Source organism: Salmo salar, chromosome 16 (assembly GCF_965601325.2).
Source record: "Salmo salar chromosome 16, fSalSal1, whole genome shotgun sequence".
In the NCBI taxonomy this organism is placed as follows: Eukaryota; Metazoa; Chordata; class Actinopteri; order Salmoniformes; family Salmonidae; genus Salmo; species Salmo salar.
In genome coordinates this window covers 63,235,001-63,258,161 of record NC_138306.1, presented here as the reverse complement: position 1 = coordinate 63,258,161, position 23,161 = coordinate 63,235,001, and positions in this window count along the sequence as shown.

Below are 23,161 nucleotides of genomic sequence, written 5' to 3'. Positions count from 1 at the left end.
CCAGACTGCCCTGAACTGCCAGGGTGGCCAGACTGCCCTGAACTGCCAGGGTGGCCAGACTGCCCTGAACTGCCAGGGTGGCCAGACTGCCCTGAACTGCCAGGGTGGCCAGACTGCCCTGAACTGCCAGGGTGGCCAGACTGCCCTGAACTGCCCGGGTGGCCAGAATGCCCTGAACTGCCAGAGTGGCCAGACTGCCCGGTTCTGCCAGAGTTGCCCGCCTGCCCGGATCGGCCAGAGGTGCCCGCCTGCCCGGATCGGCCAGAGTGGCCCTCCTGTCCTCCGGCCCGGCCCGAGTGGCCCTCCTGTCCTCCGGCCCGGCCCGAGTGGCCCTCCTGTCCTCCGGCCCGGCCCGAGTGGCCCTCCTGTCCTCCGGCCCGGCCCGAGTGGCCCTCCTGCCCTCCGGCCCGGCCCGAGTGGCCCTCCTGCACTCCGGCCCGGCCCGAGTGGCCCTCCTGCACTCCGGCCCGGCCCGAGGGGCCCTCCTGCACTCCGGCCCAGCCCGAGGGGCCCTCCTGCTCTCCGGCCCAGCCCGAGGGGCCCTCCTGCTCTCCGGCCCAGCCCGAGGGGCCCTCCTGTCCCCCGGCCCAGCCCGAGGGGCCCTCCTGTCCCCCGGCCCAGCCCGAGGGGCCGTCCTGTCCCCCGGCCCAGCCCGAGGGGCCGTCCTGTCCCCCGGCCCAGCCCGAGGGGCCCTCCTGTCCCCCGGCCCAGCCCGAGGGGCCCTCCTGTCCCCCGGCCCAGCCCGAGGGGCCCTCCTGTCCCCCGGCCCAGCCCGAGGGGTCCGTCTGCCTGGCGCAGCTATCGGCTCCACCGAAGTGGGCGACGCCGAGGGTGGAGCAGGGTCCACGTCCTGCACCGGAGCCACCTCCAGGATAGGTGGGTTGGGGAGGGAGGGTGTAGCACAGTGCCGTCGTTGACGGCAGCCACCCTCCCTTCCCACCCTTATTGTTTAGGGGGTATTGCTTTTTGGTTTTGTTGGGGTAATGGGGATTTTTTGTGTTTTCTTTTAAGGTGCATTCCGGGGTCTGCACCTTTAGGGGGGGGTAATGTCATGTCCTGACCAATATTTAGGTATTATTTCTATTATATTTGGTCAGGACGTGGCAGAGGTATATTTGTTTTGTATTATGGGGTTTTGTGTGTGGTGTAGTGGGGTGTATTAGTTTGGTATAGGTTCTAGGTTTGTTTTTCTATGTGTAGTTTTGGGTGCTGGACTCTCAATTGGAGGCAGGTGTTTCTAGTTGCCTCTGATTGGGAGTCCCATAAGTAGGTGTGTGTTTGTTTGGTTTTCGTGGGTAGTTGTTTTTGCACTGCGTGTTGTGTGCCTGCAAAACTGTTCCTGTCGTGTATATTGTTTTCCAGTGGATGCGTTACTCCTTTTTTGAATTAAAACATGAGCATCCATATTCCCGCTGCAGTTTGGTCTATTCAACACGGCTCTTTTTGTGACATTTTCATAGTTACAAATCAGGTCACCCTACCAAACTAAAACATACTGTAGGTCTGGCTGCTGCCTTTTCGTTGTCAAAGCCTAAATGCCAATCACTGAACGAGAGACAAGTTTAGTACACCGAATAAGTTTAGTACATGCTGTCAAAAGGCTGCATTCTGCAATAATAGGGACAGGAGTAACAGCAACCTAATTTTGTTGACAATATTGTAGATAAAACAGCACTACCATGCTGCTCTTTTTTACAGTTTTATAAACTCAGCAGAGAATGTTCTATCTCTCCATTCAGCTCCACTCTAATCTTGAGTCATGCATCCAATCCCCTTGATCCCTTACTTAACTAGACCAATCATATTTAAGTGATAATGCCCGAGAAGCCAGTGTTTGGAGAATATATTGGCACGGATGTTGTTAGGCTGCTAACATGATAGCTAATTTAGATAATAAGTGTTAGCTAAGTTTGCTAATAGGTGTTAGCTATGTTTGTTAATCGGTGTTAGCCAAGTTTGTTAATTGATGTTAGCGAAGTTTACTAATAGGTGTTAGCTAAGTTTGCTAATTGGTGCTAGCCATTCAAAAGTGTGCAGTCAACTTTTATGACTTTTTTCCTCCACTTTTCTTTTGCTACATTACCCATGCAGAAGCAAGTATTATACAACTATATTGATGCTTATTTGTGTTATATTTGGATTTAAGAGCAGATGTGAAATGTAATCATTATTTGTACTTGCAGATTTTTCTTTTAAATATTTATATGCATGTACAACAATGATGATTTTGCTTTTGTTGCGTTAGCTCCCGGAGGTAATGCCTAGGCTTTAATTCAGCTAGCTAATACTGTCAGGAGACCTGAGTTCAAAACCAGTTTATGACACATTTCCATGTCCTGCATCCTTCTCCCTCTTCCTCTCTTCCCTCTACTCTCTTTCTCCCTCCCCTTCTTCTTCTCTCCTCCATTATTACAAACTAAGGCTGACACTGTCCAGAGAGCCAGCTCTGTTTTTCCTCTCTCCTGTTAATGGCTTCTGACACACCCCAGCATATTTCTCCCACCCTGTCCTCTGCGCTAGGAACTGGCCACGTTTAACCACGCACGCCCTTGGGTTGCGTTCCAAATGGCACCCTATTCCCTATATATAATGTGTATTCCCTATGAGCCCTGGTCAAAAGTAGTGCACTATATTGGAAATAGGGAGCCATTTGAGGCACACGCTTGGATTCCCTCCATCTCAACATTATTACACCCCCTGCGTTCACCTCTACCCGCCTGGATGCTCAAAAACACAATTTTATATTAAATAAAATACAGAGGGTGCTGTGTGTGTATTTGCACACCCCACTTGACACAGACTCACAACTTTGACCTTTGAACTTGGCTTTCAATGGCCGGGGAGTGGGGAATCCACCGAGTTAGTGAGGTCAATGTGTAATAACAGGGACCATCAGGCCCAATGAATTGAAGTTTTGGGATACAAATTGAGAGTTTGCCAATCTGGTTGATTGCACCTCTTTTGCCTGAGCTGCGGAATCAGCAGTGTGTGTGTGCATGTGCGTGTGTGTGTGTGTGCATGCGTTCGTCTGTGTGTGTGTGTGTGTGCTGCAGGGTCAGCATCTGCTGCTGGCCTGATCTGGGCCACGAGGGCCTAAATGTGACTTCCTGTTGATCCTGTCTGGGTCCTGAGGTCAGGGCCCGGAGGTCAAAAGGCAATTTCCTGTGGAAACTGTGTCTGGGCGACTTACAGTACCAGTGGCTGAGAAGATGAGAGGGTCTTTCCTTACAGACAGAGTCAGCGACCCATACCCTCCCAGGCTTCAATAAGAGAGAGAGAGAGAGACAGTGAACGAGAAAAAGAGAAAGTCAAATCAAATTAAATGTTATTTGTCACATGCGACATATACAACAGGTGTAGACCTTACCGTGAAATTCTTACTTACAAGCCCTTAACCAACAATGCAGTTAAATAAATAGATTTAAGAAAATATTTACTAAATAAAATAAGTAAAAAATTTAATTAAAAGTGATGTGGACACCAAGGAACTTAATTCTCAACCTGCTCCACTACAGCCCAGTTGATGTGAATGGGGGCGTTTGGCCCTCCTTTTCCTGTAGTCCATAATCAGCTCCTTTGTCTTGCTCATGTTGAGGAAGAGGTTGTTGTTCTGGCACCACACTACCAGATCTCTGACCGCCTCTCTTTAGACTGTCTCATTGTTGTCAGTTGTACCACCGTTGTGTCGTCAGCAAACTTAATGATGGTGTTGGAGTCGTGCTTGGCCATGCAGTCGTGGGTGAACAGGGAGTACAGGAGGGGACTGTGCACGCACCCCTGAGGGGCCCCCGTGTTGAGGATCACCTGGGTGTGTCCCATCAGGATGTCCAAGATCCAGCTGCAGAGGGAGGTGTTTAGTCCAAGGGTCCTTAGCTTAGTGATGAGCTTTGTGGGCACTATGGTGTTGAACGCTGAGCTGTAGTCAATGAACAGCATTCTCACATAGGTGTACCTTTTGTCCAGGTGGGAAAGGGTAGTGTGGAGTGTGATTGAGATTGCGTCATCTGTGAATCTGTTGGGGCGGTATGCAATTTGGAGTGGGACTAAGGTTCCTGGGATGATGGTGTTGATGGTGTTGATGTGAGCCATGACCAGCCTTTCAAAGCACTTCATGGCTACCAAAGTGAGTGCTACGGGGCGGTAGTCATTTAGGCAGGTTACCTTCTCTTTCTTGGGGCACAGGGAATATGGTGGTCTGCTTGAAACATGTAGGTATTACAGACTCTTGCCAGGTTGTCTGCGCATGCTCTGAGTACATGTCCTGGTAGTCCGTCTGGCCCCGTGACCTTGTGAATGTTGACCTGTTTAAAGGTCTTGCTCACATCGACTACAGAGAGTGTGATCACACAGTTGTCCAGAACAGCTGATGCTCTCATGCATGCTTCAGTGTTGCTAGCCTTGAGGCGAGCATAAAAGGCATTCAGCTCATCTGGTAGTCTTGCGTCACTGGGCAGCTCGTGGCTGGGTTTCATTTTGTAGTCCGAAATCATTTGCAAGCCCTGCCACCGGCATCAAAGCCGGTGTAGTAGCATTCAATCTTAGTCCTGTATTGACGCTTTGCCTGTTTGATGGTTCGACTGAGGGCATAGCGGAATTTCTTATAAGCTTACGGATTAGTGTCCCGCTCCTTGAAAGCAACAGCTCTAGTCTTTAGCTCAGTGTGGATGTTGCCTGTAATCCATGGCTTCCGGTTGGGATATGTACGTACGGTCACTGTGGGGACAACGTATTCGATACAGTTATTGATGAAGCCGGTGACTGAGGTGGTATACTCCTCAATGCCATTGGATGAATCCCGGAACATATTCCAGTCTATGCTGGCAAAACAGTCCTGTAAATCCAAGTCATCTGACCACTTCTGTATTAAGCGAGTCACTGGTACTTCCTGGTTTAGTTTTTGCTTGTAAGCAGGAATCAGGAGGATATAATTATTGTCAGATGTAGAAGATGGAGGGCGAGGGAGAGCTTTGCATGCGTCTCTGTGTGTGGAGTAAAGGTGGTCTCGAGTTTTTTTAGTTTGCTCATGGCCTTATACAGCTCGTTGAGTGCGGTCTTAGTGCCAGCATCGGTTTGTGGTGGTAAATAGACGGCTACGAAAAATATAAACTCAGCAAAAAAAGAAACGTCCTCTCACTGTCAACTGCGTTTATTTTCAGCAAACTTAACATGTGTAAATATTTGTATGAACATAACAAGATTCAACAACTGAGACATAAACTGAACAAGTTCCACAGACATGTGACTTACAGAAATTGAATAAAATGTCCCTGAACAAAGGGGGGGGGGGGTCAAATCAAAAGTAAGACTGCATTACCAGCTGCATTAGGTACTGCAATTGCATCTCCTTCTCATGGACTGCAACAGACTTGCCAGTTCTTGCTGTGAGATGTTACCCCACTCTTCCACCAAGGCACCTGCAAGTTCCTGGACATTTCTGGGGGCAATGGCCCTAGCCCTCACCCTCCGATCCAACAGGTCCCAGACATGAGATCCGGGCTCTTAGCTGGCCATGGCAGAACACTGGCGTTCCTGTCTTGCAGGAAATAACGCACAGAACTAGCAGTATGGCTGATGGCATTGATTTGGATAGAAAACACTCTAAAGTTTCTGTGAGTATAACAGAACTGATATGGCAGGCGAAAACCTTTTTTTTCACCTTTATTTAACCAGGTAGGCAAGTTGAGAACAAGTTCTCATTTACAATTACGACCTGGCCAAGATAAAGCAAAGCAGTATGACACGTACAACAACACAGAGTTACACATGGAGTAAAACAAACATACAGTCAATAATACAGTAGAAAAATAAGTCTATATACAATGTGAGCAAATGCGGTGAGATAAGGGAGGTAAAGGCAAAAAAGGCCATGGTGGCAAAGTAAATACAATATAGTAAGTAAAACACTGGAATGGTAGATTTGTAGTGGAAGAAAGTGCAAAGTAGAAATAGAAATAATGGGGTGCAAAGGAGAAAAAATAAATAAAAATATAGTAGGGGAAGAGGTAGTTGTTTGGGCTAAATTAAAGGTGCAGTAATCTGTGAGCGGCTCTGACAGCTGGTGCTTAAAGCTAGTGAGGGAGATAAGTGTTTCCAGTTTCAGAGATTTTTGTAGTTCGCTCCAGTCATTGGCATCAGAGAACTGGAAGGAGAGGCGGCCAAAGGAGGAATTGGCTTTGGGGGTGACCAGAGAGATATACCTGCTGGAGCGCGTGCTACAGGTGGGTGCTGCTATGGTGACTAGCGAGCTGAGATAAGGGGGGACTTTACCTAGCAGGGTCTTGTAGATGACCTGGAGCCAATGGGTTTGGTGCCGAGTATGAAGCGAGGGCCAGCCAACTAGAGCGTACAGGTCGCAGTGGTGGGTAGTATATGGGGCTTTGGTGACAAAACGGATGGCACTGTGATAGACAGTCATTTACCATTCTTATTCTCGGAATGGAAACGTTGTTCGCAGAGTTCACCATCTCATTTTCAAGTCATTGTCTAAAAGATAACGATATTTTGGAGATTATTTTGTTTTCAAATAACCAAAAGTAAGCGGTTCTAATCTGAATAAAAGGAAAAAGTATATTGTTCTGTTAATATCCCATCCTAGAAACTACTTAAACGGGACTCTTAAAGAATTAATTTAAAATGATAATTTTATTTTTTGGAAAAATAAAAAAATTATAAAATGTTAATTATATAAAGCAGCCCGTGTCAGCCTGAGACCGATCATCATCAAGAGATATGCAGGACCCCATTTCAGAGAGGTGTTTTTGGGACCACATTGTGTCTATTGTCCTGCTAATAGCCCTTGTGAAAACATGTTTTCAAAAGGCCTTCAGGGCCGACAGAGAAGTTCCTTTCTTTCCCCCCTTGTTTAAAAAATAACGGTATTTTGGAGATTATTTTGTTTTCAAATATCCGAAAGTGAGCGATTTGTAATCTGAATAAAGGCTAAAATAATATTTAAGGCCAAAACACTTATTTCTATTTTTAGAGGGAGAGAAACCAAGGACATTCCTGCCGGCCAAACCCTCCCCTAACAACACTAGGCCAATTGTGCACTGCCCTATGGGACTCCCAATCACAATCAGATATGATACAGCCTGTATTTGAACCAGGGACTGTAGCATGCAGTGCGTTAGACCACTGCGCCACTCGGGAGCCATGACCATTATGACCAATATATATTGTCCTGCTAATAGCCCATCCTAGATACATTGTTTGCAGAATTCACAACTTGCTATGCTTCAGAAAAACAGTTTTTTTAAAATCAATTATTATATTTGAGTTTAACCACAATATTTGTTGTATTATTTGTTCTGTCTTTTCTGGTGGATTAAACTGAAAATGCAACCAACTTTCTATGGCTTGTTTAAAAATATAACAATATTTTGGAGATGATTTCATTTTCAAATAACCGAAAGTGAGCAAGAAAAAGGCCATTCTTGAACATAGGGTGAGACATTCTTACTAGTTTATAAATGAAGTCCATTTGTTATTGAGAATGATTTATTTTTGTTTTTAGATGGAGAGAAACCAAAAGCCCACCATCGCCTCATGGGTTTCCCGGGTGCAGCCGGCACAGGTATTGAACCAGCATCTAGCAGATAAGCAGTTTGCACTGCGATGCAGTGTGTTAGACCGCTGCGCCACTCGGGAGGCCCCAGCTGCAAAGTTTTTAATGCTGATCAATTGCCTTGCACAAAGTCATCAGCACATCTATCACTCCAGTGTTAATTTGCTAAATTGTAATTACTTCGCTACTATGGCCTATTTATTGCCTTACCTCCAAATGCCATTTGCACACACTGTATATAGATTTTCTTTTTTTCTATTGTGCTATTGACTGTACGCTTGTTTATTCCATGTGTAACTCTGTGTTGTTGTTTATGTCGCACTGCTTTGCTTTATCTTGGCCAGGTCGCAGTTGTGAATGAGAACTTATTCTCAACTAGCCTACCTGGTTAAATGAATGTGAAATAAAAAAATAAAATAAACTGTAGCATATCATTAAAGCAGTATGTACCGGTATGTTAGCTAGCTACCTAACGTTAGTTAGCTACTAATACATCGAACTTAACTATATGCTATCTAACTAACTACCCAATGTTTATTGACTTGATTATTCCCGTCATTCTTAGTTTAGCTAAGTGATATAGTCGTTGTGCATTTGTAAATTCACTCTGGCTATCTACTCCGATTTCAGTGCACTCTCGTCTGAGTGTACCAGTGCCAGGGCGCAAAATAAGTGATGAATTTACAATCACTCAACACCAGTTGAATATGACCGGTGTCAGTAAACGTCGGCAACAAAACATAAGTCAATTCTTGCCAGCAGCACAGTTAGTTTAACATGAAAACAGCCTAACCAGCTCTGCTAGTGCGAGTAAAATGGTCAGAGTGAGGTGTTCTCTCATTTGTGTCTGGAAGTAGTTAGCAAGTTAGCCTGTTAACTTGGGTGCTTGACTGCCGTTGTGAGGTCAGAACACCTAGCAGAGTGTGCGCTGAAAGATCTGAGAGCAAAACGCTCTGAATTTACAAAAGGACAATCTGACAACGCTCTGAATTTACGAACGCCCAGAGCGCACTCTGGCACTCCAGATTGAATTGAATAACACCCGAAGTAGTAAAATGTTTAGCTAGTAATTTGTTTTGCTAACAAGCTAGCAAGAGGTTGCATAGCAACAGCATTACGTTTTGGTAGACAGACGAAGCGTTAGTAAGCTCAAATGAAAGGATACATTTGTTTACAGTATACTAAAATGAACTAATAGTATGTACTCAATTTATGTATACCTTTATTTAACTAAGCAAGTCTTAAGAACAAATTCTTACTTTCAATGATGGCCTAGGAACAGTGGGTTAACTGCCTTGTTCAGGGGCAGAATGACAGGTTTGCACCTTGTCAGCTCGGGGATTATGAACTTGCATCCTTTCGGTTAGTAGTCCAACGCTCTAACCACTAGGCTATGCTATTGCCCCCAAAAATATGTAGTATACAGTATGTTAGTATGGGTATTCGAACACAGCTCATCCTTGAGGCTATCTGCCCAATCCCCATGTACTCTGATGACCCACTGACAGTGACACACACACACAAACATATACACACACACAAACATACACACAGACACACTCCCAGACACACCATTTTGAGGGCTGATGAGGTGGCCTAGTGGCTTGAAAGAATGAGAGGACAGGGAGGTTCCACAGAACTGGGTCACAGCTCTCCCAGAGGCTCTGGCTTGGTTGCACACAGACATACAATCAATGGAATGAACTTCCCTAAATCCATGTATTTTTAGACGGTCCATTCAATTTGGTGCGACAACACAATCTGCAATTTGTATGTACAAGTCACAAACATGGACATAACAAACATAAGCAAATACAACAAACCAGAGTAAATAGAAATATCCGTTCTAGTTTGATCTTTGACTACACCAGGCCCTCCCAGGGCATGCAAACAGCTTATATTCACTTACTTTTTGAAAATCTTCCTCTGATTTGTCATCCAAAGGGTCCCAGCTATAACATGTAGTGTCGTTTTGTTAGATAAAATCCTTCTTTATATCCCAAAAAGTCAGTTTACTTGGCGCCATCGATTTGAGTAATCCTCTCGTTCAACATGCAGAGAAACAAATCCGAATATCTACCCCTAAACTTTGTTTAAACAAGTCAAAATACGTTTCTATTTACTCCTCAGATACCCTAAAATGTAATCAAACTATAATATTTCTTACGGAAAGAAGTATGTTCAATAGGAAACCGATTTTAGCAGGTGTGTACTGTCTTCATGGTGCACGCAAACACGAATTTCCAAGATTGTGTCCCTGTACTAAAACTGATATTTTCATATTCGTTTTTGAAGGTACAAGCCTGAAACTTTGACCATAGACTGCTGACACCCTGTGGAAGCCATAGGAATTGCATACAGGGAGCTAAAAGGATGGTCTCAAAAAAATTCAGGTTGGTTTTTCTTCGGATTTTCTCCTACCATATTTATTGTGTTATATTCTCCTACATTATTTTAACATTCTACAAACTTCAAAGTGTTTTCTTTCCAATGGTACCAATTATATGCATATCCTGGCTTTAGGGCCTGAATTACAGGCAGTTTACTTTGGGCACGTCATTCAGCCGGAAATGGATAAAAGCCCTAAGAAGTTAACGATCTACAGAAAATACTCTGTATTGTCAAAGTGGAAGAAAAATTATATATATTTTTAATTATGAAAAATGAAACACTAACATATATCTTGATTAGATAAGTATTCACCCCTCTGAGACAATACACATTAGAAAAAACTTTGGCACCGATTACAGCAGTGAGTCTTTTTGGGAAAGTCTTTAACAGCTTTGCACACCTGGATTGTACAATATTTGCCCATTATTCTTTTTAAAATATTTCAATCTCTGTCAAGTTGGTTGTTGACCATTGCTAGAAAGCCATTTTCAAGTCTTGCCATACATTTTTAAGCCGATTTAAGTCAAACCTGTAACTATTCCACTTTATTTTGTACAGGCATCCTTCTTTGGACGTTGTCATTTAGGTTAGTATTGTGGAGTAACTACAATGTTGTTGATCCATTCTCATTTTTCTCATATTACAGCCATTAAACTCTGTAACTGTTTTAAGATCTCCATTGGCCTCATGGTGAAATCCCTGATCAGTTTCCGTCCTCTCCGAGTTAGGAAGGACGACTGTATCTTTGTAGTAATAACTTCATTATGCTCAACAGGATATTCAGTGTCTTTTTAAAAATGTTTTATACATATCGTCAATTGGTGCCCTTCTTTGAGAGGCATTGAAAAACCTCCCTGGTCTTTATGGTTGAATCTGTGCTTGAAAACTACATGATTGACGGACCTTATAATTGTATGTGTGGGGTACAGAGATGGGGAAGTCATTCAAAAATCATGTTAACCACTATTATTGAACACAGAGTGAGTCCATGCAACGTATTATGTGATTTGTTAAGCACATTTTTACTCTTAAACTTATTTAGGAATGACATAACAATGGGTTTAAAACGTATTGACTCAAGAAATTTCAGATTTTTTCATTTTTATCCCCCAAAAAATCCCTTTGACAATATGGGGTATTGTGTGTTGATTAGTGACACAAAATCTCAATTTTATCTACTAAGGCTATAACACAACAAAAAGTTGGAAAAGTTATGGGGTGTGAATATTCTCTGACAGCACTATACTGTAGATGGACGCTTACACACATACAATACCAGTCAAAAGTATGGATACACCTACTCATTCAAGGGTTTTTCTTTATTTTGACTATTTTATACATTGTAGAATAATAGTGAATACATAAAAACTATGAAATAACACTTATGGACTCATGTAGTAACCAAAAAAGTGTAAAACAAATCAACATATATTTTATATTTGAGATTCTTCAAAGTAGCCATCCTTTGCCTTGATGACATCTTTGCACACTCTTGGCATTCTCTCAACCAGCTTCACCTGGAATGCTTTTCCAACAGTCTTGAAGGAATTCCCACATATGCTGATCACTTGTTTGCAGGTTTTCCTTCACTCTGCGGTCCAACTCATCCCAAACCATCTCAATTAAGTTGAGGTTGAGCAGCTTGTTGGCTGCTTTGGGTTGAGGTCAGGTGATTGTGGAGGCCAGGCCATCTGACACAGCTCTCCATCACTCTTCTTCTTGGTCAAATAGCCCTTACACAGCCTGGAGGTGTGTTTGGTCATTGTCCTGTAGAAAACCAAATGATAGTGGGACTAAGAGCTGATGGGATGGCATATCGCTGCAGAATGCTGTGGTAGCCATGCTGGTTAAGTGTGCCTTGAATTCTAAATAAATCACAGACAATGTCACCAGCAAAGCACCACCACACCATCACACCTCGTCCTTCATGCTTCACGGTGGGAACTACACATGCGGAGATCATCCGTTCATCTACTGTGCGTCTCACAAAGACACGGCGGTTGGAACCAAAAATCCCATATTTGGACTCATCAGACCAAAGGACAGATTTCCACAAGCCTAATGTCCATTGATCATGTTTCTTGGTCCAAGAAAGTCTCTTCTTATTGGTGTCCTTTAGTAATGGTTCCTTTGCAGCAATTCGACCATGAAGGCCTGAGTCATACAGTCTCCTCTTAACATTTGATGTTGAGATGTGTCTGTTACTTGAACTCGGTGAAGCATTTATTTGAGCTACAATTTCTGAGGCTGGTAACTCTAATGAACATCTTCTGCAGCAGAGGTAACTCTGGGTCTTCCTTTCCTCTGGGGGTCCTCATGAGAGCCAGTTTCATCATAGCACTTGATGGTTTTTGCAACTGCACTTGAAGAAACTTTCACATTTTCCAGATTGACTGACCTTCATGTCTTAAAGTAATTATGGACTGTCATTTCTCTTGGCTTATTTGAGCTGTTCTTGCCATAGTATGGACCTGGTCTTTTACCAAATAAGGCTATCTCGTATACCATCCACCCCTACCATGTCAAAACACAATCGATTAGCTCAAATGCATTAAGGAAAGAAATTCCACAAATTAACTTTTATCAAGGCACACCTGTTAATTGAAATGCATTCCATGTGACTACCTCATGAAGCTGGTTGAGAGAATGCCAAGAATGTGCAAAGCTTTCATCGAGGTAAAGGGTGGCTACTTTGAAGAATATCAAATGTAAATTATATTTTGATTTGTTTTAACACTTTTTTGGTTACTACTTCCATATCTGTTATTTAATTGTGTTGATGTCTTCACTATTATTCTATAATGTAGAAAATAGTAAAATAAAGAATAACCCTGGAATGAGTAGGTGTGTCCAAACTTTTGACCGGTACTGTATATAATTATGTACTGCCAGACGCGCACACACACACACACACAGTGTCTCTCTCTCTTCGTCCACTTCCTCTCTATAATTCTCTGTTGGTTTAACTTCTTCTCCCTCTTTACTTTCCTCCCTCAATCTGGGATCGTATGAATGGAGGAATCTGTTTTCATGACCCATATCGCTCTGTAGATTCTATAAGACTAAGACAGAGGGAGGGATTTCCAAAGCTGCTGACTTCATACAATACCCACTCAACATCTACATTACTCTCTCTCTCTCTCTCTCTCTCTCTCTCTCTCTCTCTCTCTCTCTCACTCACACACACACTCACTCACTCACTCTCACACACACTCTCACTCTATCCCTTTGGCTCCCTTGAATCTCTCTCTTTCTTGTCCCCTATGGACCTCCTTCACTCCAACAATCTCGTTCTGCACAGAAGGACATATAAATCTTAGAGGGAGTGAGTGTCTGAGAGAATGTGTGTGTGTGGTGACATATGAACTCAGGGCTTATACCTTAGGCCTTTAAGTCAGTCATCTGTGTCTCGGCCGGCCAAAGGTCAGCCTACCACGCACGCACGCACGCACGCACACACTCCCCCACACACACCACACCCACTCCGTCTCTCAGCAAGGCTCCATAAGGGCCCTTCCTCTCCCCTCTCTCCACACACACATGCCCAGACTTCTCTGTCAGAAGGCCAGATGAAGAATGGTGTTTTTTCTGGTGTTTTTAAAAAGACCAGCTGTCCAGGCCAGTACCACAACACTGGAGAATAGTTGGGCCCCTCGGGTTTAGACCAACATGCAGTGTAGATACTGAGAGGGCAAAACTTGGAGGTTGGGATCAGAGGTCAGCGAACAGCCAGGCAGGGAACAGCAGCCTGCCGAAGAAGTCGGTTAGCTATTTGTGTTGAGTTTATGTGTGTGTGTGTGTGTATATGTGTTAGAAGGAAAGTGTGTGTGTGTGTGTGTGTATGCAAAGACACACGCGCACACACACACACACACACACACACACACACACACCACACACACACACACACACACACACACACACACACACACACACACACACACACACACACACACACACACACACACACTTTGTCTCCAGCACACACACAGAGGCACGTGTGACCTTGTTCCACTGGCCACTTCTCTTCATGATAATCTATTCTCCAGACATCTATTCCCCAGGTCATGAAAGCCCTATGATCTGCTGTCTGAATAATTGCAGCACTATAAACCAGTCTCTAGTAAGGGTTGGAAGGTTGGAAAGGATTCTGTCTGTCTCCATATGTCGTTCACCACATCACATTCCACCCCAGGGAGTCTGATCCTGAGTGTGAATAATGGGAACAACCTGGCTGAGACTGACCTGGGTCAGTCACATACACACACATGTGCACAGTGACACACAGACAGACACACAGAGATAGGCAGGCATGCCCACACGCACAAAGACTTACACACATAAACATATGTACTGCTATGGCTAGTACGGTAGGGTGAAGTCAGGCCAGGTGTTATGTGTTTGTGCGTGTGTGTGTGTGTGTGTGTGTATGTGAGAGAGAGTGTGTGTCTACGAAGATATATGTGGGAAATTGGCACAGCCGTCCTGTGGGAGAGACTGTCTGGTATACGACTAGATGATTGACGTATAGTTGATGTGGGAGGGCTGCTGTATGTGCAGTTTTGGGTGGGAATACTGTGTGTATTCCGGATGGGGGAATATTGGTGTGTGTGTGCGTGTGTGTTTGGGTTGGCGTGAGAATGCCCTGTTCAGGACTGGGATATGAGAAAGTGAAACTTCTGAGCTGTCGAATTAACACAATAGAAACACAGCATGGTGAACTATATTTGTTTACTGACAACACTGTGTGTGTCTGAGTGTGTTTGTGTGTTTGTACGCTTTAGAGTGTACGTCAGCTTCTGTGTATGTGTATGTTTTAGACTGTATGTGTGTGCTGACATATCCATCCATGTGCGTCACAGGAAGCTGCTGAGGGGAGGACAGCTCATAATAATGGCCGGAATGGAGCGAATGGAAGGTTTGATACCATTCCACTCATTTCCGTCCAGCCATTACCACAAGCCCATCCTCCCCAATTAAGGTGTCACCAACCTCCTCTGATGTGTGGGCTATAAGTGCACATGACTCTGTGTAGCCATGGTGTACAGTGTCCATATTAGGACACCCTCATTCTCAGTAGGACTTATTCTAATCTCAGCAGGACTAATGTTGAGTCTGGGAGAGGGATAATGCACACCAGAGGCACAAGACGAAGAAGTGGATGTGAGGTTTGGGGGATTCCACAGGAGAGACAAGCCAACAGTAGATTGCTACATATCCTGCAGCTGCTTTCATACTTTACTCAGACCTCTCGGAGGACAAACAAACCCAGGAACCTCTCCCTCTCTTTCTCTCCATCCCTCTTTCCCCCCTCCTTTCCTTGCTCTCTCCACCTCTCCCTTCCATCATTATTTTCTCCCTCCAAACCGCTAAACCATATGTCAGTCAATGTGGGTGACTGAGTTTTGGACTTTGGAGACAGGCCCTGTATTTGCTGCTCTTTCCAGGATATTGGGTGGATGTGTGTGTATGTGTGCGTACAGGGGGTGACACACAGTTTCACTGTGCACAGTTGCTAAACACACCCCCCCTCCTCCCGAACACACACTTATCTACCCTACCCTCTTTCCCAACCTCTTTCACCCTCCATCCTCCCTTTCCCTAGCTTTATTAATACGTCAGCCATCACAGGAGCACGGGTGTGTGTGTGTCTGTGTGTGGGTGTCTGTATGTGTGTTTAGGGACCCAACAGTTAGATAAATTACATCACATTGGTCGTGGGATGGGAGGAGGAGTCCATTTGATTGATGTCCTATCTCTCCTCATATCCCTTGTTCAGCACCCTTTAGTTAGCTTGCGTAGGAAGCTTCTTCGTTAGCCACATGCTTTATACACCTACTCTACAGTATTTTCTGCACCCCAAAATGGCATGCTATTCCCTTTATAGTCACTACTTTTGATCAGGGCCCATAGGGCTCTGGTCAAAAGTAGTGGACTATATGGAATAGGGTGCCATTTGGGAGTTGCAATATGTCTACAGTAGCCTACCAAAACTAACCTGGTCGTCTTGAACCTTCCCCATCATCAATGTCCTCCTTCAGTATCTTAGTCCTTTCTCCAGTGCTGAAACCGTAGCTGCTGGGTCAGTCAGCCTTTGCAGACGTACTTGGTCACCTTAATAAAAATGTCTTCAAGTGCAGGTTTTAGCTCAAACTCATGTTATCTTCTTTGATGTAATTGCTGCTTTGTCTCCTGTTTCTGGAGCATGAGGCAGCTTAATATACAAGTATAGAACACCTCTCCCCAGCTTAGACTCGTATGGGTTACTGCTGAGTGCCAAACAGAAAGGCATCAGGTTCCATTTTTAGAGTTTTTGGTACAACTCAACCAGGGATTGAACCCCCAACCTAGCCATCTCAGGACAGACACTCTAACTACAACCCCACTGAGTTGGTCAAGTGCTGTATACTGTTACAGTTCTGTTTGTGTGCAGTCTATTGAGGGTCAGCAGTTGTGAATGTCTGAAATGACAAATAGGGTGAAATGAAAACCAACAAATCTGGTTAACCTCCGGTAACATGAAGTAAAAAAAATTATGCCAGATGCTCAAATAGGTTCTGGTGGGAGAAGCTGAGAGAAAGATACAAACACAAGTAGTGAAGTATCCACCCCTCTAAACAGAAACTCTCAGCCAAAGCTTTGTTCTAATGACTGTCTTGGGTATTGGTTGTCCAGAGAAGTAAAGTACCACAATGTACAATGGAGCTTTTGGGAATGGGAAACACAGCCCAGTACAGTTTGAGGAAACACGGTATGGATGGCATGGCATCTCCAGTACAACCAAAACCAAAACCATTCCAAATGACCCAAATATCCATTTGAAAGTCACCTTTTTGGCATTGAGTGAATCACGCTACTGTTTTCACATCTAATGACGCGATTCTTTTTCTAAAGGTCTAAATTTACTAGTTGTAGTTTCCACCAGCCGCCCTCACTCCATTTGTTTAAGCAGATGCCCTGCTCACTGAAGCGGAAATAATACAAATAAATTGAAGATGGAATAAAAACAAAAATTAAAATACTAAAACTGCACTGATCTCGTCCCCAAACGTATGTAACAGTAAAGTCTATGTACTGTGCAGCCTATGTCGTATAACTTAATGGATACCAAATGGACATCTAAATAAATAAAAGGACAGCTATTTAAATAGCTCACCTCTCATCCCTCGATTTTTCCAACATGGCTACCATCTCTTTATGCTTTCTGAAAGTGCTTGTGAGAAGTACGTAATCCAGGACGAGGCTTTATCTGTGTCCGGGAAACCAGCCCCTGGCGTTTAGGGCTTACATGTAGATGTTTTTCTCCATCTTCCTTAAAAACCTCGCTTACAGTGAACCAACACATATCCAATGTCACCACCACAATTTAAATTAGATAACACTTCATATTACAATAAAGTGGACCTAAAATGCATGGACCTGTGTTTTTCAGTCTATTTTAAGGTACTTTTTACACTGCGAGTGGTCACGTTCTGAGGGTTCTACCAAGAATGCTTGCTTTATAGATTGTTTACATGGCCCTAGCTCGCCTACAATTTTTTGACACTTGGCTACCGCTGTATCACATGTGTGTGAATGTGTGTGTGAGTACATGGTTCAAGTGCCCGGGTCAGTGTTATGAAACCCACTCTGTACACACACACACACACACACTGGTGGCACCGCCTGCACCCACACACTTTAATGTGCAGTTTCCATTCTCTCACCCTGGTATTACCATGACTTAGTGGGAAACTGGTGGCCATTCTGGCCCTCCTGAGAGAAGTGAAAAAAACCTACTTTGGTACTGCTGCTAGAGTGAGTGTGTCTGTGCTCTTGTAGCAGAGAGAAAGATGAAGAGTGGATTTAAATTATGGAGATAATATATATATATATATATACTGCTCAAAAAAATAAAGGGAACACTTAAACAACACATCCTAGATCTGAATGAAATAAATCATCTTATTAAATACTTTTTTCTTTACATAGTTGAATGTGCTGACAAATAAATCACACAAAAATAATCAATGGAAATCCAATTTATCAACCCATGGAGGTCTGGATTTGGAGTCACACTCAAAATTAAAGTGGAAAACCACACTACAGGCTGATCCAACTTTGATGTGATGTCCTTAAAACAAGTCAAAATGAGGCTCAGTAGTGTTTGTGGCCTCCACGTGCCTGTATGACCTCCCTACAACGCCTGGGCATGCTCCTGATGAGGTGGCGGATGGTCTCCTGAGGGATCTCCTCCCAGACCTGGACTAAAGCATCCGCCAACTCCTGGACAGTCTGTGGTGCAACGTGGCATTGGTGGATGGAGTGAGACATGATGTCCCAGATGTGTTCAATTGGATTCAGGTCTGGGCCAGTCCATAGCATCAATGCCTTCCTCTTGCAGGAACTCCAGCCACATGAGGTCTAGCATTGTCTTGCATTAGGAGGAACCCAGGGCCAACCGCACCAGCATATGGTCTCACAAGGGGTCTGAGGATCTCATCTCGGTACCTAATGGCAGTCAGGCTACCTCTGGCGAGCACATGGAGGGCTGTGCGGCCCCCCAAAGAAATGCCACCCCACACCATGACTGACCCACCGCCAAACCGGTCATGCTGGAGGATGTTGCAGGCAGCAGAACATTCTCCACGGCGTCTCCAGACTCTGTCACGTCTGTCACGTGCTCAGTGTGAACCTGCTTTCATCTGTGAAGAGCACAGGGCGCCAGTGGCGAATTTGCCAATCTTGGTGTTCTCTGGCAAATGCCAAACGTCCTGCACGGTGTTGGGCTGTAAGCACAACCCCCACCTGTGGACGTCGGGCCCTCATACCACCCTCATGGAGTCTGTTTCTGACCGTTTGAGCAGACACATGCACATTTGTGGCCTGCTGGAGGTCATTTTGCAGGGCTCTGGCAGTGCTTCTCCTGCTCCTCCTTGCACAAAGGCGGAGGTAGCGGTCCTGCTGCTGGGTTGTTGAACCTCCTACGGCCTCCTCCACGTCTCCTGATGTACTGGCCTGTCTCCTGGTAGCGCCTCCATGCTCATGACACTACGCTGACAGACACAGCAAACCTTCTTGTCGCAGCTCGCATTGATGTGCCATCCTGGATGAGCTGCACTACCTGAGCCATTTGTGTGGGTTGTAGACTCCGTCTCATGCTACCACTAGAGTGAAAACACCGGCAGCATTCAAAAGTGACCAAAACATCAGCCAGGAAGCATTGGAACTGAGAAGTGGTCTGTGGTCCCCACCTGCAGAGCCACTCCTTTATTGGGGGTGTCTTGCTAATTGCCTATAATTTCCACCTGTTGTCTGTTCCATTTGCACAACAGCATGTGAAATGTATTGTCAATCAGTGTTGCTTCCTTAAGTGGACAGTTTGATTTCACAGAAGTGTGATTGACTTGGAGTTACATTGTGTTGTTTAAGTGTTCCCTTTTTTTGTTTGAGCAGTGTATATATATATATGTTTCTGGTCTTTACATTTTTTGGGGTAATTAGTAGGATCCCCAAGAATGCATATTTTATTATATGTGCATATTGCACATACACTGTATAGGAGTGGGGCATGTGTTGCCAGATCCACAGAGACTCTGTACCTGTGACCCTTTTAACACCCATCCTCAGAGGCATTTGGCACAGGAATTGGCTGGGATTAATTGTTCTCAGTTAACACAGAGCAAAGGGCTTTGAGCTAGTGAAGGGGTGAAAACAAGGCAATTCAGACGATGGGTTATTGGAGTGGGGAGGGTGTGTGTCTGAGTGAGTGTGTTTGTGTTTCTCTCTTGTGAAATATGAAATAGTTTTTTATCTCAATGAGGCAAACGTAGGTAGTATAAATAAAGGTTCAATTAAGTGGGTGTATGTATCTGGCGTGTGTGCATGTATATGTGAAAGCAGGCTAAGAGCTAACAGAATCCAGGTCAGCCTAAAAAACAACCTCCACCACCCATCCTTCCATTGATCCATCCATCCATCCATCTCCAGTCAGCGACGTGGTCTCATTGTCCTTCATATGTCCATGGGGCTGCATTCAGAGGCCATTTCAGTGCTGTAACTGATACTGGGGGTTAATGACAGTAATTTCAAGCATGTCTGTGTGTAATCTAAGCCAGGCTAATGGGCATGCATCCCGCAGGACAAAGCCAAGAGCAGCAGGTGCAGAAAACACAAAAAACAGCTAAATGTTTATCCCATTAGAGCATCTGTCTTCCTGTCTACTCTTTCAGTCTCTGTTATTTCTCATTCTTTCCCTTTTCGATTGGGGTAACTCTAGGCACTCCGTCGTATAACTTCAGGATGCCAGATAGGTCATGGGTAAAAAGTGATGTCAGGTAAGGTCAGGGTTGCCAGATCGGCATTTTTTTTTTAAAGAGCTGTTTGGTGGTGTTTGACACTGCGAACATCGCCTCTTTAAATTGAGAACGGAATGGGATCACAGATTAATGTTAACCGTGACCTTCAAATGTTGTGGTGTGATTGAGACGTTAAACCCTGCAATGACCTTTGCGCTTTGATCTCATTCCTTTTGGTTTCTTGATGGCTTTGACATGCTTTTGTTAAGACGTGTTTTACATTTTTTATTAAGATGACCAGTAAATCGGTCAGTATGGGCATTCTCAACAGCGGGGGGATATCGATTGAACACGGTCTGAAGTGACCATTTGTAAATAAATACCCAGGATGACTTTTGTCGGATAGGCAGACGAGCTGACAGCTATAAGCCTCTAATGAAGAGGTGGATAAATAATCGCTGTGCGTGTGTGTATGTGTGTGGGAGTGTGCGCTTGACTGCGTGTGTGTGTGTGTGTGTGTGGTTGTGGTTGCGTGTGATCTGATGGTGGGGAATATTGGCGTTATTCTCTCCCTTGGGACACCCACACATGGAGGGGAATTGATCTCACCCACATGCGAATTGAGTTAGGGTCGAGTCATGTAATGGCAAGCAGGTTATGAATCTAAAGATGACTACATTTACAGTGCAGAAAATCGTCTGAGGTGCTAGCGAAGGTCATTCCTGGCTTCTCATCTGTTTCAAATTGACGTATCGAAGACCCATGGTATAGGCTCGAACCGCCGGGAGGAGACTATAAAGACATGTATAGTAAAATCATTGAAAGAGGTTGGTCGATGGTGTTAGTCGATGGTCTACTGTGGTATTTGTCCAAACATGAGAGGGCTACATACACAGTGTTGGGAGGAGATCACAGCAGTGATTGAATGAGGGTATGAGGCATGAGTTGAGGTGTTCAGAGGCTTGCCATGTCTGTGGTTCCATCCATTTGCCACGTAAAAAAGTAGCTATGCCAACCACTCTTTAAATCTCACTTTTAATGGATGATGCGATGGAAGTTATCAAATCATTCTGAATTGATTTCGACATCCCAGAGAAGACAGTAGAACGTCCATATGCTCAGAAAGTAAAGCATTGTAACATGCAATTACCTCTGCAAGCTCCTTTTAGTTGCCCTTGTTAGCGGAGCTTTCCTTCTAAATCGGGCCCCCTTGCTTTGTAAACAATGGCTCCTTGCGGGATGAAGCAACATGCCCCCTAAAAGCCAACTCTTACATGCCCAAAATTGCTGTATCACAGTACCTTCTCATTGTGTTGCGCAGTTTGAATACGCAGTTTGACTGATGCAGCTTTTTCACAGAAGCTTGAATCTGATGTCGGCAATGAAAAGGGTTCTTCGACAAAAAAATCCACTACATTGTTGTTAGCGTTAGCTAGCCATCCTGGCAGAGAAAAATGCACTCTGGTAGCTAGGCTAGCTAGCTACTTGCTACTAAAGTTAGCAAGGCAAATTTAAATAAATGGCATTAACTCAACAAAAATAAAGTTCTAAAACCCAGAAAACAATATATAATCTACCTCCTCCGTCTCCTGAAGTTGGAAGAAACTCATTTGAATTTAATAATATCCTAAAAATGCTCAACTATCACTATTCACAATCTCAATCTATCCAACAATGTCACCAACTCACCAAGCATTTAAATCACACATGTAGTAATAGGTTCATTCTCTGATCCTTTGATTGGATGGGCAACATATCAGTTCATATGGCAAAAGCTTTGATTAGTTGGAGGATGTCCTCCGGAAGTCGTCATAATTACCATGTTGGCCTAGGAATTTGGTGAGGAGCACGAGCCTCCTAGTTTTTGTGTTGAAGTCAATGTATCCAACTGGAAAATAGCTGTCTTCTGGTTACATCATGGTGCTACCCTATTGGGTTCTGTTGAGACTACTGTAGACCTTCACTGCAAAACAATGTGCTTTAATCAAATATTTGATAACCTAACATAGCAGGATTAAAATAAACACCTGAAACTAGATGCTCTACATAATGGTCTTGACGAGAAGAAAAAATAAACTGTCAGGGGAGGTTCTCTTCTGCACTCAACCAATTCAGTAAATGTGGAGGAGGAGTTAAAATGAAGTCTCACATTGTTACTGTCCGTGTTGTTAACATCCAAAAGTGTAAGTTGAGTCACAGGCTCTCTTTCCATTTCCCCTGAAAACTTGAACATCCGGTTGTTGGGGACTCGGCAGAGTGACGTGAATATTTTTAGTAAAGTTTTATCTAAAAAGGATGACTTTTATTACTATATTTTTTTCTGAAATTCACTGAAATTCCTGCCCTTCCAATTCTGAGGAGCCTCCACTGATAAGCAATAAAAAGCCTTGTAATGGGGTTGTTAGTGATTTGAGTGCATTATGATCTGTTTAATCCCCATATGAAAAATATACAGTATTAGCAGTGTACTGATTCTAATGGCGGATGTGAGGGTTCTTGACATTCACTTTGAATGCATTTGTTTGAAGGAAAGTATAGATAAGATATATGGCACAATCCAAAATTAATGGAAAAGATAAGCACTGAATGAATAAAATGACACGTTGCCTATCTTTTTCATTCAGGGTTGAGACATTTTCACAGTACAGCTGGATTAATGGCTTGGTATGTGATTTCATCTTGACATCTAGGCTACATATGAAACCTGAAAATATATGACAAACTTTAAGTTGTGTCAATGCGATAATAAGTTCAACATTATATTGCAATTGATCCAACAAACTTTACATTATGCTATGCAGAGGCAGATGTTTTGCTATGAGAATATATTTTAACCTTACTCCTTCCAAGAACAGAGCATACATACATGGTCTGAGTCCCAAATGGTACCCTATTCCCTACAATCAACATAGTGCACTACTTTTAATCA